Here is a 15,797-nt window from a genome sequence, read left to right as displayed (position 1 = left end):
AACTGTCTAAGAACTCCAAGGGTAGATTGGATGGTCTGTGTGTCTCTCCTCGGAGAAGCAGGTGAACCTTCTCTTTTGGTATTCCAATGCTTTTTATAAGGGGAAAACACTGGAAATGTTCCAAACATCCCAACGAAAGGACTTCAGTGGCATGTTGCACGTCCTGTGCATCCTTCCTCCAGTCTTTTTTTTTTTTTTTCTTTCTTCAAGATACTCCTACATTTCCTCTTATTTCTGTCATTTAATCCTCATACCTATTAGGAGGCTTCTTTCACCTTCTCCTCTTTATTCCCTATGTGAGGACTTGGGAATTGCCAAAAGCATTGTAGGGAGAAAAAATATATTGTACAACATTAAAGAGATTTCTATTTTTGGAGAGCTAGTTTCTTAGTAGAGTCGATCATCTTAAATTGAACACAATGTGAGGACAAATCCAAGATGTATTTAATTTATTTGAGTATATTACATGATGGAAAATGTTGCAACTGTCTGTGTTAGTGTGTTAATGTAAAGATGGATTTATTTAATGAGTTAAATTCATCTAAACATTTTGTATCCTGTTTGTTCTAACATAATTATTATGATAATTTTTGTATGCTTTGCATATTAATCTGAGTACATCCTAAGATGCTAATGACCACTGTGTCAGCTTTTTATTAAACAGGAAATAAACATGCAAAATCCTGCTACAGCAGCTAATTAGTTTGCTATGCATATCAAAGAAAGTGAGATTGTTTCCTTGTTTTATAATTGAATGTATTTGTATTATTTGCCAAGTTACCGTTTCTTGAATAAAGCTCATGACTGGCTGGGGAAAAGAGAGAGACTGTGGTTTTATTGGAAAGACTAGCATCTTTATAATATATTATATTAATATGTTACAGTAATAATCATTAATATCTTGTCAATACTGGGAAATGTTGTTCAGAGTCTTTCTGTTTACTTTGAACTCTGGTCCTACATCTTACTTTGCTCCAGTTGATGGTTTTCTGATGCGTATACTCCTTTTTTTCTAAGTCAAGATGTTTTTTTAAAGACACACTTTGCCCTTGTCCACTCTTTGTACCCTGCTGTTGCCCTGAGATCACCTCTCAATCCACTTACAAACCTGTGAAAGCTTTAAGCTTTATTGTCTTTTAAGCCTTGACATCCTGCAGTTCAAAATCAATTTACTGTCACTAGATAGAGTAGATGAAATACTACATTTAGTTATTGATGACATCTTATCATTATGTTAGGTGAAATGAAAAACTGATTCACTGCTGTGTGTCAGATATTGCACAAAAGTTAAGTGACTGGCAGACACTTTACCCGGATCTGAGATATTACCAATTACCCTCATCTTTTTGGTTATACAGGGCAATGGCTGTAAATTTAAAAATCCTCCAAAGGATGATCAGAAACAACCACAGACTACTTTAAGTGATGCACGAATAATCCTAAAGTTGGGATGAGGAGGAGGTAATGAGCTCATTTGGGTGGAAATAAGCTTATTACTGTGTCAGTTTGTGACAGTCTCTGACACAATACTTGCCAACAAATAATCTCTGGCTGCCCACCTGCAGCCAATAGACTTTAAACAAAGCCCCACTCTAAACATGGGCTGAGTGACAGCTGTTTTCACCTGCATCTGTAACTACAAACAGTGGTAATCAGGAACAAGCAAAATCTATAGCAGTGCATAAAGAAAAGAAAAAATGAAAATGATCAATTCCCTAAAATATATAAAACCTGAATGGGATTTTTATAAGAAGGAATGGAGGATGGAATGATATTGAAGAAGTTGGGGCGGAACAAGGGCTGAAATGCAGTGAAAGAAAAAATAATTAAGAAAAGGGAAAGACAGTACAAAATTGAAGCAGTCCACAGCAGTGAGATCAATACTGAAAGCTGTGATTCATTCAAAAACATTCTTGATAATAGCATGTGAAAGTTATTGTTTTGTCCACAAATCACAAAATCCTCAGAAGAGTGACTTAACTATGACCACTGTATTATGATTACGTCTATGTGTATTTTCAGCAACACTAATAGCATGAGAATATCAAAGTTCAGGTCCTGTATTACTATATATGTATTCATATACTTACAAATTAATTCCAGCAAAGTACATTTTCATAATTCATCTAAAGTTTACTACACAGATGATTTGGTTCTCTGATATTCGGGACACTGGGAACCTGTGCTGCAGTTCTATTTCTGTCCAGGGTCAAAAGTGTTTATCATAGTAAATCCAGCAGCATTCATTCATCTGTCAGATGAATTTTGGCATGATCAAACAAACCCATGAGCACTATCTCTATTTGAAATTTTTCCAATATCAAAATATGTCAGTATATAGCATTTTCTACTATTTCCCAACAGTGACACAAAGATAAAAATTAAATAAAATTATTCAAACAGCTGACACAAGAGCGTACTAGTGAGGACTATCAAACCAGACTTCTAAGAAACCTCAGGGAGTAATGATTGTGAAAGAAAGAATGAAAGCAAGACTGAAGACACCAAACAGCTTGATCAATCACTGTTTTTTACAGATTGTTTACTATCAATCATTAGATCTCATCACTAATTCATAAGCTGTAGCAGAGACCTTACCTTCCTTACATTTTGTTAAATATAGTTTCTTGTCATTCCATAGACATCAATCTCAAGGACAGTAAATGTTACCCAATTAAACTGGGTAAGTTTAATGTTTTCATAACACATTACATATTACACGAATCATCAATTTTCACCTGTTATTAACAGCATTTACATTACCGTCTGCTTCCAGGATCACGAAATGTGTTTTGTCCTATACGTGGTAATTTCATTCTCATCTCTAACAACTAATGAAAAGCAGAAAAACAAACAAACATTGGTATTTGTTTCAAAGCTTTTTGTTCTTGCTTTGCTTATCATATGTTCTTAGTATGTACAAAATATCTGTTGACCCCAACAGTTATTTAACCACACGCTAAATGGAATTTAGAGTGTGAAATTATTTCTGGATTTTGGCTATTCAGTGAGCCTATATTATTAGAATAAATAGCTATATCCATCGGTCCACAGGTCCCAAAACATGAGCTGGTGTCTGCAAATGTGGCTCAGTAAATATAAGGTTTCCCTATCATCAGCCATGAGAAAATAATCCTCAAAAGAATAGAAGTTAACGTTTTCCAGTGGATCTTTGCAGCTTATTGAGTTGGATGACAGAGACTGTCCACTGGAGAAGGCAAAACAAAATAAATAAATAAATAAATAAATAAATCAGCCCAAGAATGATGTATATAAAATAATCATATTATAAATATGATTATTCTTTTTCCATGACCCCTTTAAAGGTATCACGTACATTTAAATTAAGAGTAATATTATATTGTCATAGACTCAAAGTGATAAAGAAAGAATATGCTTGTTGAATTTAAAACCTTACTGTTTTTTTGATTATGAGAATAACATGATAGTGATATAATAGAACACTAGTGCCCTGTACCAGAACCTCCTCCTGTTAATTCTTTCCTTCCATTCATCACCAATCCCCACTGGAATTATAGGCCAATTAGTGGAAGCAATAACAGATATATGAATTTTTGGCTGTATTGGATGCTTCAAATTAAAAATAATAATAATAATAATAATAAACTGTGGCAGAAATATACATAAAAGGCTATGGGGCAATATTACAGTAACTGTTCAGATTACATTGTGTATTAAGAGTACAGTGAAAATATCTAGCAACTCTCAAGGTCAATAGCTTCATTATTTATAAGTTCCATCCTTTATGCTTGGGTAGTGCTGAGGAATTTCTCAGTGGAGTCATCAGAAATTTTTCCATTGATGTTTATAGGAGGTCAATGGAGTCAATGTTATTTAGTGACAACTACTGGAATCTAGTGCTTATCGAATGTAATCTTTAGGAAAATACCAGTTTATGGGCTGGGATTTTGCAAGCATAAGTAATAGTGGAACAAACTACTGCTCCTGGGACATATATGCAGGCATCAGCATTCTGTACGCTTCTCTGTGTCTATGCTCTGCATTGAGCATAAAGGATTATGATTCTCATTCTTTCTCTCCCTCTCCCTCTTAAAATATTCTGGTTTGAAAATACTTTTTTTTTTTTTTTTCTGATATTTTCAGTGGCACTCTATTGATTCACAGAAGCATGAATACTGTTTTTTTCACCTAATAGACAATGTGAGAAAGCTTAGCTTAAAGCACCTTCATTTTAGCATGCATGCATAGGTGTTCTTCAGTAGGATTGTGAGAGGAACAGCAGTTAAATTAGAGGAAAAACAAGTTAAAATATTCTGTCGTGTGTCATAATTTACAGTGTAAAACTGAAGTGAACTAACCAGTATCCAAAGTTCTCAATGTTTACATTGTTTTCTCATTCTTCGCCTTTTTACTAAAAGCTGCACAGACATTTACAGCTCTGAAGATAAGTACCTCTTAGAAAGATTTAACAGTGTTATTATAGCCTCATTATTTATTTAAATCATTAACTTATGCTTTATGTAAATATTTTTATTGTTGCTTTTCACTTTGCAAATATATTTTGAATTTTCTTGCATAAAATCTAAGCTGAAGCACATCTGCAGCCTGTAAAGGCATGTGCAAGAGAACAGTTTTAATGAATGGTGCATGCTAACATACTGGAGAAACTCATGTAGCTTGCTGTAGATACTGCTCACTCACACAAATATATATGTTTATGTTCTTACATTTTCATTTGCTGAAATGGATAGTAAAGTGAAACATTTGTTATAGGTGCAGCTCTGGCCATGATACAGGAAGCCGGTTCATGTTGAAGACCCACTGAAATCAGTAATGGGTCATTGGGATCCTCCTGCTATGGTAATTGATTGCCAAAACTGAGTCTGAAAACTGAAAGTAAAAATAGGATTTAAAGGTAGGATTTTCTTATAAGCTTTAATTTATTTACTTAGTACATTGCAGAGAGAAATAACTTTTTTGCATGTGACACGTTCAGATTAAGTGACTTTTGAGTATCATCAAAATTCACATTTTCATATACACACATTTTCATATACACACATTCACATACATTTTTCACCGATTTATTTTGTGACAGCAGAATCTGCTTAGACTGGGAGCCAGACTCATAAATCAGTTGTTTTAAACATATCATACAAATAAATAAATAAATAAATAGATCTCCAACACGGAAATCTCTGGGAAAACAGTAGAGGAGAGTAGTTATATATTTTTATTTACAGTATGTGGTATTTTTTATACATCAACAATTAGAGAAGGTTGGGTTTTTTTGTTGTTTTTTTTTTTCCTTTTTTTTTTTTTAGTTTAAAATATCAACATAATCCAAAAACTGACAGATTTTTTAGCTATTACCTATATTCTCTTCCACATATAATATAGAGGGTTTTTTCCCTGCAATTCATTTTTTAAATACTTTTATGCTAAACACTGTTATTAATGTTAAACAGAAAATGAATAATTAATAATGACTATGATGAATCTAACTTTTGCAGTACATTGTTTAAAACAAACTCATTAATTTAAGAAGGACTTGGCCCCAGACCCAATTATGAAAGATGTGCTACTGATTTTAGTAAAAGCCGAGACACTCAACAAATCACAGGAGTTCTTGGCATATTTCTGGACACACATTCTAGCAATAAAACACAAGAAAACCTATCTGGACTTAGAGTTTTTCACTTTCAGTCAGGGCACTTAGGTTTTGGCACTTAATTCTGCTGGTCTTATCCTCATGTCATTCCAAACAAGAGTTAAGCACTCTAATAGTATCCAGCATGGCAGTCAATGGTAGATAGGCAGTCTTAATAACTGAAGTGATGATAAAGATGTTGCTTTTTTTTTTTTTTTTCCTTGAAGAGTGCTCAATTCATCGAATGGATTTGAGTGTCACTTGACCATGTAAAAATACTCCCTGGCCTCTGCCAAATTATTATATTTCCAGCTGACAAGGAAGGAAGAACATAAAACAGACCTTCAAAACTACAAAAAAAAAAAAAAAAGAGAGAGAGAGAGAAGCTAAATATATAATTATGGTCTTCTTTCCTTTACAGGTTTCTTAAAACTTGGAGTGAACCTTGCAAAGCACTTTAATACACCCTAAAATATAATGTACAGGGTGCTGTAAAAAAAAAAAAAAAAAAAAAAGATACTTCTAATTTTTTATTAGATTTAGATTTAGAAAAAAAAAAAAGAATCAAAATAAAAACTCACTGTAAAATGAGTTTAGCATCCTAACTTGGAGTAAATATTTGTAAGTAACACAGTAGGAAGTCTGAGCAGTTGAAGCTAGAATATCTGCATCCTTCATCTTTGCTTAAGGTTTGCCTGTTACATTTACTATTCTGTAATATGCCAAATATAAAACTTTTTATTATACTTCTATTGAAATTTCTGGATGTCCTCATAAAAGTCTAAATGTTAAAGGAACAATATTAATAAGTCATCTAGTTCTTTTTGCGTTCACACATATTTCTTGGCAGTAAAAGAATATTACATTGCACCAGCTGTGCAGAACAGAATTTTGATTCTTGTTCTGGGTCAGTTAAAATGTGCATATAACAAAATTTGAGTCTGGCATCTTATGCTAGAACTTAAGTCTTATTATATGCTGAATAGACTTTGAAGTTTTTTGTTTGTTTGTTTTTTAATCTATGACCTCATTTAGCAAACACAGGAAGACTTCAAATAAAAAGCTGGTCATTTGAGTCTCTCCTTCATCTGAATTATATGAAATGATACAGTAATCATATATTCAGATGAACTAATTTTATACAGATTATGTTACTAATATAAAACTTGGTTCATCTATATTTGTCCGATTTCACAGCACGGCTTCCTCACTGGTGAGCTTGCTATTGCTTTTTGGGAGGTTTTTTTTTTGTGACTTCATAACTAATCTCAACAGTTATCTGGACCTGTATCCATTTTTACTCTCTGATATACTTTAATTGGGTTTACATTTCAGACTGTCATTTTGCATGGCTTTTTTATCATACACAGTAAATATTTGACTTATAAAGGGCATGTCCCTTTTATCAACCTTAAAATGAAATGGTGTGTATAGTGTATAAGTGTATAGCCTTCAAAGGGGAAGCTTCCTATGAGTAAAACATCCTTTTACTAAGTTTCATCATTTCAAGGATTCTGTCCAAATTGTTGTCCCTAAAATTCCTCATAGAGACTTCAGTTCAGCTAAGCATGTATGAACAATCCCAGTGATCACACTTACACCAAGAGAACCTTCAGTCATATATTTCAGCAGATTGAAACCAGTGTTGATTTTCTCTGTTTAACTGCTTTGCTGAATCAGGGTTGTAATATCTTAAAATTGCTCAAATCCTTGCTCTCTATAAATGTGATTTCCCTGAATCTAAAATGTAACTTTTATTTGCTAGGTCAAGCATTCATACATAAAATCAATTCAGGTGCTTGATGTTCAGAACGTTTTTCCAGATTTGGTTTGGGGGTGTCTGTCATCAAATGTGCCCTGCTTTCTCAGTATTAAATAAATTAAACTGATTCTTTTAAACAATTGCTATTGAAAGCAGGTAAAAGACGTGACCATTCATATGGTCTTAAATTTATTATTCTCACATCTTAACAAGGGAATTCTTATGTTGTGGCAATTAAAACATTCTTCATATGCAAATTAGTATGATTTTTTTCCCCCGTTCTTGTGGGAGGCAAGATCATCTCACTTTCCAATTTAATATTTTAAGTATTTCATTTGTTTTTATCTTTAAATAGACCTATTCTTGATAACCCTAAACCTACATTCTTTATTCATTTGGGTAAATTAAATTCTACAGTGCTTTTTCCCTCATACCTTCTTGTTTATCTTACCCAGTCTTTGCATTTATCATAACTATACCTTCATTTTTAAAAGTTATGTTGCATGTCTAAAATATCAAAAACTTTTATGTGCATTTACATATAAACCACTAATAAAACTGAGAGTTTTAAAATGGTGAGATTTTAGGTGTTTAAAAATTCTTGAAAGCTGTATTGCCTCTCTTCATCTTTAAGCACGTAAACAACTGGTAATTCTGCCTGTCCGCCATTTGCACAGGCAGGCTGTCTTCACTAGAAGTGAGCAGAACTGTCAGCACCTTTGCAACTAAACTACAGTCCCTTTGTTAAGTTATAGTATTGGCAAAAAAATGCTAGAAGTCATTACTTTGTCTTGGTTAGTGTTTACCATTGGGGAATATATATTGGGCGTCCCAGTGCAGTTTTGTTAGCGAGGGCTGTGGGGTGGCCTCTGTGAGGAGACCAGTGGCTGCTCTATGCTGGACACAGCCGGTTCCAGCCGGTTCCCCAACTGACACAGACACCACAGCTGAGGCCACCAGCCAAACTATGGGCACCTCTGTGAAAACATTTAAGAAGGGGAAAATGTTTCCCAGGTACTGAGGAAAAAAAAGTGAGAAACAGTCCTGTGAGCAACAAGGGCAGAGGAAGAGGATGGGGAGGAGGTGCTCGGGCCTAGATTCCCATGGGCTTGTGACATTTGCCTCACCCATGACTCTGAAAATTAGTATTGTTTTTCTCTAGATACAGCCTTCCTTTTGAAATAATTTCCACAGACTATGTGTTTTAGACCACCATGTTTGTGAGTGATTTTAAGACTTTTATTACAATAGGCTCTGAATCAAATTCCTTAAATATCATACTGATAATTTATCCCTTGCCATTTTATACAGTGATTATTTGAACATGAAATCTTAAGGAGCTCATGGTAGAAAAGAACAGAGATTTTTTTTTTTCTTAAATATCCTTATTTGTCAAGTAAGGTTATTCAGCTGTTAGGCCTTTTAGTCATATTTAATGACAGTAATGTTCATCACTTTATGTTAATCAGATTAGATAGGTGTGGTTATGAGTGGAGATCTGAATATAATCAAAATGGATGAACTGCTGTACTTAATGACAAATATTTGCGGAGACAATAGGGAAAACATAATGTACTATGAACAAAAAATTCTGTAAATGAGATATTAGCAGAAAGAAAAGTCTCATTTTGACCATTTAAGCAGTTTTCTTGAACTCGTTTTTGAAGATTATATGATACAGACTGTCCAACATAGTGGTAACTTTCAGAGTAGGATGTCTAAATTAGTATACCTGTACATTTTGCAGTACTACAATAAAAAGTCTGTGTGGATATATCTCTTCCATGTAGGCTGGTAAATGTTTATGTCAATCTTGTTTCTGATGTTTAAGCCTATGAGGTTGTCAGGCAGTCATGCTTCCGTTGAGCGTTCCTGTAACTGCTACTCATAGCTGAAAGGTTTGGTACCTGCATAGCTGGACCAGTCACTGATCCTTGTTATTTTTTCTGAAGTGGTTCTGTGCCACAATGCCCAACAAAACAGAGCTTGACTTACACAATGAGCTCAACACAAATCACAGCTGTGGAACACTTGCACCTTTTGCCTCTGTGGAGGAAATGCATACGTTTGGGAATCATGGAAAATAATCCACAATCAACTCATTTCAAAGTAGGTACAGTAGCCACATCATAGTTATAAACACTAGTTGGGGAGGACAAAGTAGCTGCAACAGCAAGACTGAGTAGTTTAGATTTTCCTATCTGGCACTCACTCACTCCTCTTCAATACAACTTGTTAGCTGATTTACCTGCTAATATGCTATTTTAAATCCCTTGTTACATCTTCTATGAAAGATCCAAAATAACTAACTCCAGGCTATGTGTTTCATTCTCTGGAATTACCAGTTTGTATGGATCTAGTCTCTTGTTTAATGCTCATCTCCTCCTCATAACTCTCTGTAGGATTTCAGGACTCTGTACATTACTAGTCAGTCTTTTTTCCAGGCAAAATACTAATATCTTCATTATCTGCTTAGTTTGTAACATTTCTTGATTCATAAGATGTTACTGAATTGTGATAATTTACAAGCATATATCTAAGTAATTGTATCTTTGAACTAAAAAGTCAGAAGTAGAACATACATGTGCATACCTCAGCTGAAGAAATTAATTTGTAGGGCATAACAAAAATTTTGTCTTGTGAATATTGGAAATGTTTTTCAGAATATATGCTTACAGTTATTATGAAGTGTGCATATCTCTGACAATGGGTAAATTAAGGTAATTATTCTTTCAGTTGTCACCAGTACTGAGAGAGTGCTGATCTACATTGTTTTCTACACAGCGTTGGTGCTATTATAGTGATCATGGCTTTAAACACTAGTCAAGGAGGACAAACAATAACAATATCATTTTCACAGCACCGTGTCTGCAGAGCTTGGAAAATATAGTGTGGAAATGGACGTCAGCATAGATAAACTCCATGGCTGCTGATTTTCCTTCTCTTCAGTATATTTGAAGGTAATATTTTCTGACATTTATTATATCAGTAGACAGGAAAAAATGGCAGAGAGGAAACAAAGACTGATTGATTGAAGAACAAAATTTTGACCATTCTCAGTGACTCTTAAATGAGAAAAGCCCCTGTTTGGAATACACACTGTTTGCCCATTGTAGAAGCCGTAGAAAAGAGGTAAAATTAAATCCAACTCTATAGAAGAGGTAGAAGCAGAAGAGTGCTTACATTCTCTGCAGCATTTAAACAGGATTTCAGCTCCTGCACTTCCTGGAGCCAAGAGGAATGTCATCTGCCTACTACTGCTGTATGGGAATCAAGAAAGATTGTCAGATGCATTGTAAGGTCGTCTCCAAATAGGCATAGAACCTTCACTGTGAAGTGGACAGGTGCATGGGGATTTATTTTTGAAGGATGAAGAATTCTTTCTAGCATAGCCAGTACTGGGAATATTTATCACATACAGCAAGAATATAGGGATGCAAAAAGTTCTACCTTTGTGGTTCCCACCTCTCCCTTTTTATTTTTAAGGGAAGGACTTGGTAAGTAATCATTCCAAACTTGCTGGGGGCCATAATGTGTTCATCTAAGGTATTGGAAAAACATGCATAAGTAGATTAAAATCAGATGCCAAGATAGGCTGAAATTGGATGGCTGCAGTTGTTCCCAGCCCAGCTGCCTGCCTTACTCTCCTGAAGAATGACCAGTTTCCCTCATCATATGGGTGTGAGATTATTTAGGGTGGATTTTAGTGTTTCATGTTAAAAAGGTAAGTAGAAAGGAGTGTTACAGTTACCATTACAGAATTTGTCAGTGTCAGTATACCTTTTAGTTTGGGGTTTTAAAGTTAAGGGAGGGAAAAGATGGGAAAAAACTTGCCTAAAAGTTCATTCCAAGTTAGGTGAAAGATATCCCAAGAATATCCCAGGTTGGAAGGAACCCACAGGTATGATTGAGTGCAACTCCCGGTTCCACACAGGACTACCTGAAAACTAAATTTTTGTTTGAGAGCATTGTCCAGATGGTTCTTGAACTCCAGCATGGTTGGTGCTGTGACCACTTCCCAGAAGAGCCTGTTCCAGTGCCCAAACACCCTCTCAGTGCAGAACCTTTTCCTAACACCCTTGCCTGACCCTCCGCTGTCCCAGCTCCATGCCGTTTCTTTGGCTCCTGTCGCTGTCCCCAGAGAGCAGAGCTCAGCGCCTGCCCCTCTGCTCCCCTCATGAGGAAGCTGCAGGCCACCATGAGGCCTCCCCTCAAGTCTCCTCTGCTCCGGGCTGAACAAACCAAGGGACCTCAGAGGTGGGAAGACGTTCCACATGTGCAAGATTTCTCAGGAAAAACAAGCAACCATATCATAATTTCAGTTTGTTATTTGAGGAAACAGAGGCCATATTAGTTCCCCAGTGATGAATAATGAATAAGAAATCAGACTCACACAGGTGTTTTTCCAAGAGTGGTTCAGGAACAGGAAGGAAGGATCCTTTCAAATAAGCTGGTAGTCACTGTTCTACTTACATCCATGATGAGAATGTTTGTAAAGATGCTTGTTTCACAGGAGTATTTTCTGGGGCCTTCCTTTATTGTGTACAAGAAAGGTTCACGGGGTATTTCCCAAGGGTGCCTTTAGTATCCTGCACAAGGTGGATAGAGAGTAAAACAGATTCACTTCTGCAAATGAGGGAAAGATGGGTGAATTGTGCTCTCTCTGTGCTGAATCACTTCACTGGCAGTCATTATCAGCAACATAAAGGTATATAATTAGCAAATGACCATTTTGTTCACTGGAACGCTAGAAGCTAGTATTTAACATAGCTTTAATTACATAAAGCTAGCAAAATTTTGTATTACCAATAACTTTTAATTTTTTTTTCTTTCAGACTGAGTGTCTGAGTGTGAAAAAACTAGTACAACAGTTTTCACTTCTAGGTAAATTGTAGTTGATATTTATTCATTAATTTATTTTGGAAGACTGTTATTAGGCATAAAATATTTACTCCTACTATACTATTTTATTTCTTCAAGAAAGCTCAGGCAGCCTAATGAAGAAAGCATTTTGTTTTCAACATGATTTTCCCGGTTTGTTAACTAACACGGAGAAAAAAGTAAGCCGTGATCGACTTTGAAAGAGTTCAACTTTAACTTGTAAGTAGTTCACAAAATTCTATATCAGTAAATACTTGTTATTGCTCAAGTAAGATTTTGCTAGAGTAAAAGCAAATATTTTTATTCATGTGAGCATCTACTAACAGACTGTGGTGATTTGTTAAAGTCAAGTAAGCAAAAGGAACACCTGGAGGAAGACAGTAATGAGGTTTGCATAGAAAACAAATATGATCTAGTTTTGGTCCCTCATATAGTCCTGCATCTGTGCTTCTTTCTTTTATTGAACGTTTTGTATTTTCTGGATGAGTTATTACCCTTGTAATTGATAGGCCAGTTAGTTGCCAATAATCTTGGAACTAACTAGTTGCATTAGGCTGCTGCTGTTGTGTTTGGCCAAAGATCCTGATGTTTGTTCCAGGAGGGCTCTCTATTACTCTAAGGGAAAATGGCAGATACACAACTCCTTTTTATTTATTTATTGTTGTTATTTTTTTGGCAAGGCATAAAGGTGTATGGATAGAGGAGGCAGTGAAAACTTTCTTTGAAAAGATTAAAAAAACAAATATTGGCTTCATGTTTCTTACACTTAAAACAAACAAACAAACAAACAAAAAACACTCTTATTGAATTTACATATCAACCAATAAAGGGAGAATGTATCAGAAATTGTTTGACTGTGCTGTAGTACATTCTTATTTTTATCCTTGTTATTTGTGTTGGCTTTTTGGTTGGCTTTTTTCCATGACTATATTCTTGCAGTAGATATAGGCTTGTAAACTGCTTTAATCTTTCCTTCAGGAATAATTTAATCTTGGGGAATATGTTCTCTAACATCTTTCATGACTTTTTAATGTTCTTGGTCAGCCCATGAAATAGAGTTGGCATTTAGAAGATCTTTAAGTTGTTAATTATTGTGTTTCCAGATCCTCTGTGAATGTAATTTGTATAATATATCACATACCATAAAAAAGGCAGAAAACTTATTGTCAAATTAGAACTTTTAATATACCAGTAAATTTTGATGACAATGTTGTAAAAAGAAAAACTTTCCTTTGCAATAGCTTTTCACATGTGCCTTACTGAGCTGCTTATGGTACAGCTTCAAAAAGAGTAATGATATGTATCAGCTATAAGTAGCCTAGAGTAATCCTTAATAAAGCCTTAATAAAGTGTTCTTTGAACTACTGTATCTTGACTGTTTGTAATCATGTTCTGTGCACAAAAAAAGTAACAAACATTCAAAATATTTATGACAATATGCTATGTTCCTGGATGTTCAAACAGTATCACATCCTGGGGAATGCCGATTGGTTTTGTTCTTTGTGGGTTTTGTTTGTTCGTTTTTAGTTTTTAGGCTTTGTTTTTATTTTTCTAATTAAGAAACATTATCTTTCAGATTTAGTATAGTTTTATACAGTTACAATATTAATTAGTCTGTCACAGGAAAAAAAAAAAAGAGCTTAAATACTATAATGTATACCTGTAATCAAAAGGAATAGGCATACCTACAGATCTGCTCTTTTGTATGGCTATAAAATACTTCAGTCTTCAAATTGTTATGGATCCAATACCTTTCTTTGAAAGGTGAAAGCTATTGATCTGGATCACAGGAAGATTTTGATTTTTGGAACTGGAGTAATCTTGTGTCACTGAAGATGTTCATAAAGTAGGTGTCACTTGAGAAATAGATGTCATTTGAACTAGTCCTTTAGGCTGCCTTTATAGTTGAAAAGCAGGGACTCTTTGTCTTATCCTAAGATACTCACTTCAGGATGACATGAATCATGCTGTAGAGGGTACCTATTTTTCTTCTTTGACTCTACATCAGTTGAGAAGACTGGCAGAGCTATAGGTGTGTATATCTTGACAGTTAAATCTCAGCTGTAGTGTTTTGGTAGTTTATAGAACTAAACTTTTCTATTTTACCTGCCTGTGAAATTGGTTTCGTGTGAAGACTAAAATCTCTCAGAAAATAAAGTTATCTCGTTTTTCTAGTCCAGTTACCCCAGCCCTCTGGCAGCCTGATCTATCTGTGGTCTAATAGGAGCACAGAAGGAACAGAACAGGGAATATGGTATTTCAGAAAGGAAACTAGCTTTCTTGTGACTGTATTGATCACAGTTGCAAAATATCAGCTCACTGAAGAGGTTTTGCAAGAATGGGAAGACAAGATACAACCCAAGTAAAAGAACAGGAGACCTAGACCTGAAGAGTTACATCCAGTTATAATAAGCCTAGGAACCTCAATGGAAGAACTATGTCTGAACTTGCATATATAGAGTAGAATTAAAAAATGAAATGGCTAATGTCTGCTCATGAGTTTACATCCTCAAAGCGCTCATTGGGGTGTTAGAACCTCGTCTAAAAATGACTGCAGCGGCTCTGTTTCACAACCTTGGATTATCTGAGTAACACCAAGGCACTGTAATTGCAACTCTTTAAATTTTCAACACTATGATTTGTTTTAGTTAGGGCTCTCTTTTGAGTACTTAAGTCTTGCATATACATTTTTAATTTCAATTGCTTCATTGAATTGTATTATATACCTACTAAAAATGCAATATAACAAACTATCACAGTTTTGTGCATAAGTTACAGATGCACAAAATGTAATTACACATTACCTAGCATTTTCTTGTGCTATAAAATTACTGAACTTGGAGAAAAGTGTTAACAGCAACAAAAAGAAATTTTATGGGGATTTTAACTTTCTGTGTACATGCTTTATTTGTTTCTAATAGCTGTAAGTTAATCGCTATTAAATACTGATGTTCTAATACTGAGTTTTAGCTTGGAATAAATATAAAATAATTTATCCTTAGATGGAGCTCCGATATTTGTACTCAAAGTAAACAATGTGCTTCTCGGTGGAAGAGAGGCTAAAATTTGTACAGAACTGTAAAGTTTAAAACCTCTTCCAAAATATTGTTGTTATAAACATTGGTCTTCAGCCCAAGTCAAACATTAGGTAGTTGTTATTGCAGACTGGTTGTAGAAAACAAACTACAGTTTTGGTTTATACAGGATATGCAGCACTTTTCTTTGAAACACTTATTTTCATTTCCTCTTGGATATAATACCATAACTACAAGATGCGCTTGATCCAACATGTTAACTCCTTAAACAGCCAAAGAAGAAATGCGAATTAAGATATAACTTTAACGTAAGTAATTTATTAATTTATAATTGCAGATTGTTTGTAGCAGTATAAAAATAAAGACTGTTCAGGTTATGCATTTACTGTATACTGCCTGATATTTAAGACATTTTATTCTTAAAGTCAGGAATTCTGACCTCGCCTTGGGAGTAAGACAATGCAGTTTTTCTTCTGTTTTTATGTGT

At 34.7% G+C, this 15,797-nt stretch overlaps 1 protein-coding gene across 3 annotated transcripts in view; it reads left to right on the top strand.

The window, feature by feature from the left end:
* The window catches only part of LOC310879844 (uncharacterized protein), a 796,982-nt gene that overhangs the window by 503,642 nt on the left and 277,543 nt on the right, over positions 1 to 15,797 (top strand). For all 3 annotated transcript variants that reach the window (XR_014571147.1, XR_014571148.1, XM_083794781.1), the window contains exons 5-8: positions 4,756 to 4,897; positions 10,255 to 10,354; positions 12,230 to 12,278; positions 12,375 to 12,494. The gene's annotated coding sequence lies outside the window, so the exon portion shown is untranslated. The remainder of the gene's footprint in view (positions 1 to 4,755; positions 4,898 to 10,254; positions 10,355 to 12,229; positions 12,279 to 12,374; positions 12,495 to 15,797) is intronic.

The sequence above is a fragment of the Anser anser genome (assembly GCF_964211835.1).
Source record: "Anser anser genome assembly, chromosome: 11".
Lineage (NCBI taxonomy): Eukaryota > Metazoa > Chordata > Aves > Anseriformes > Anatidae > Anser > Anser anser.
This window is presented reverse-complemented; position numbering and strand designations above follow the sequence as displayed.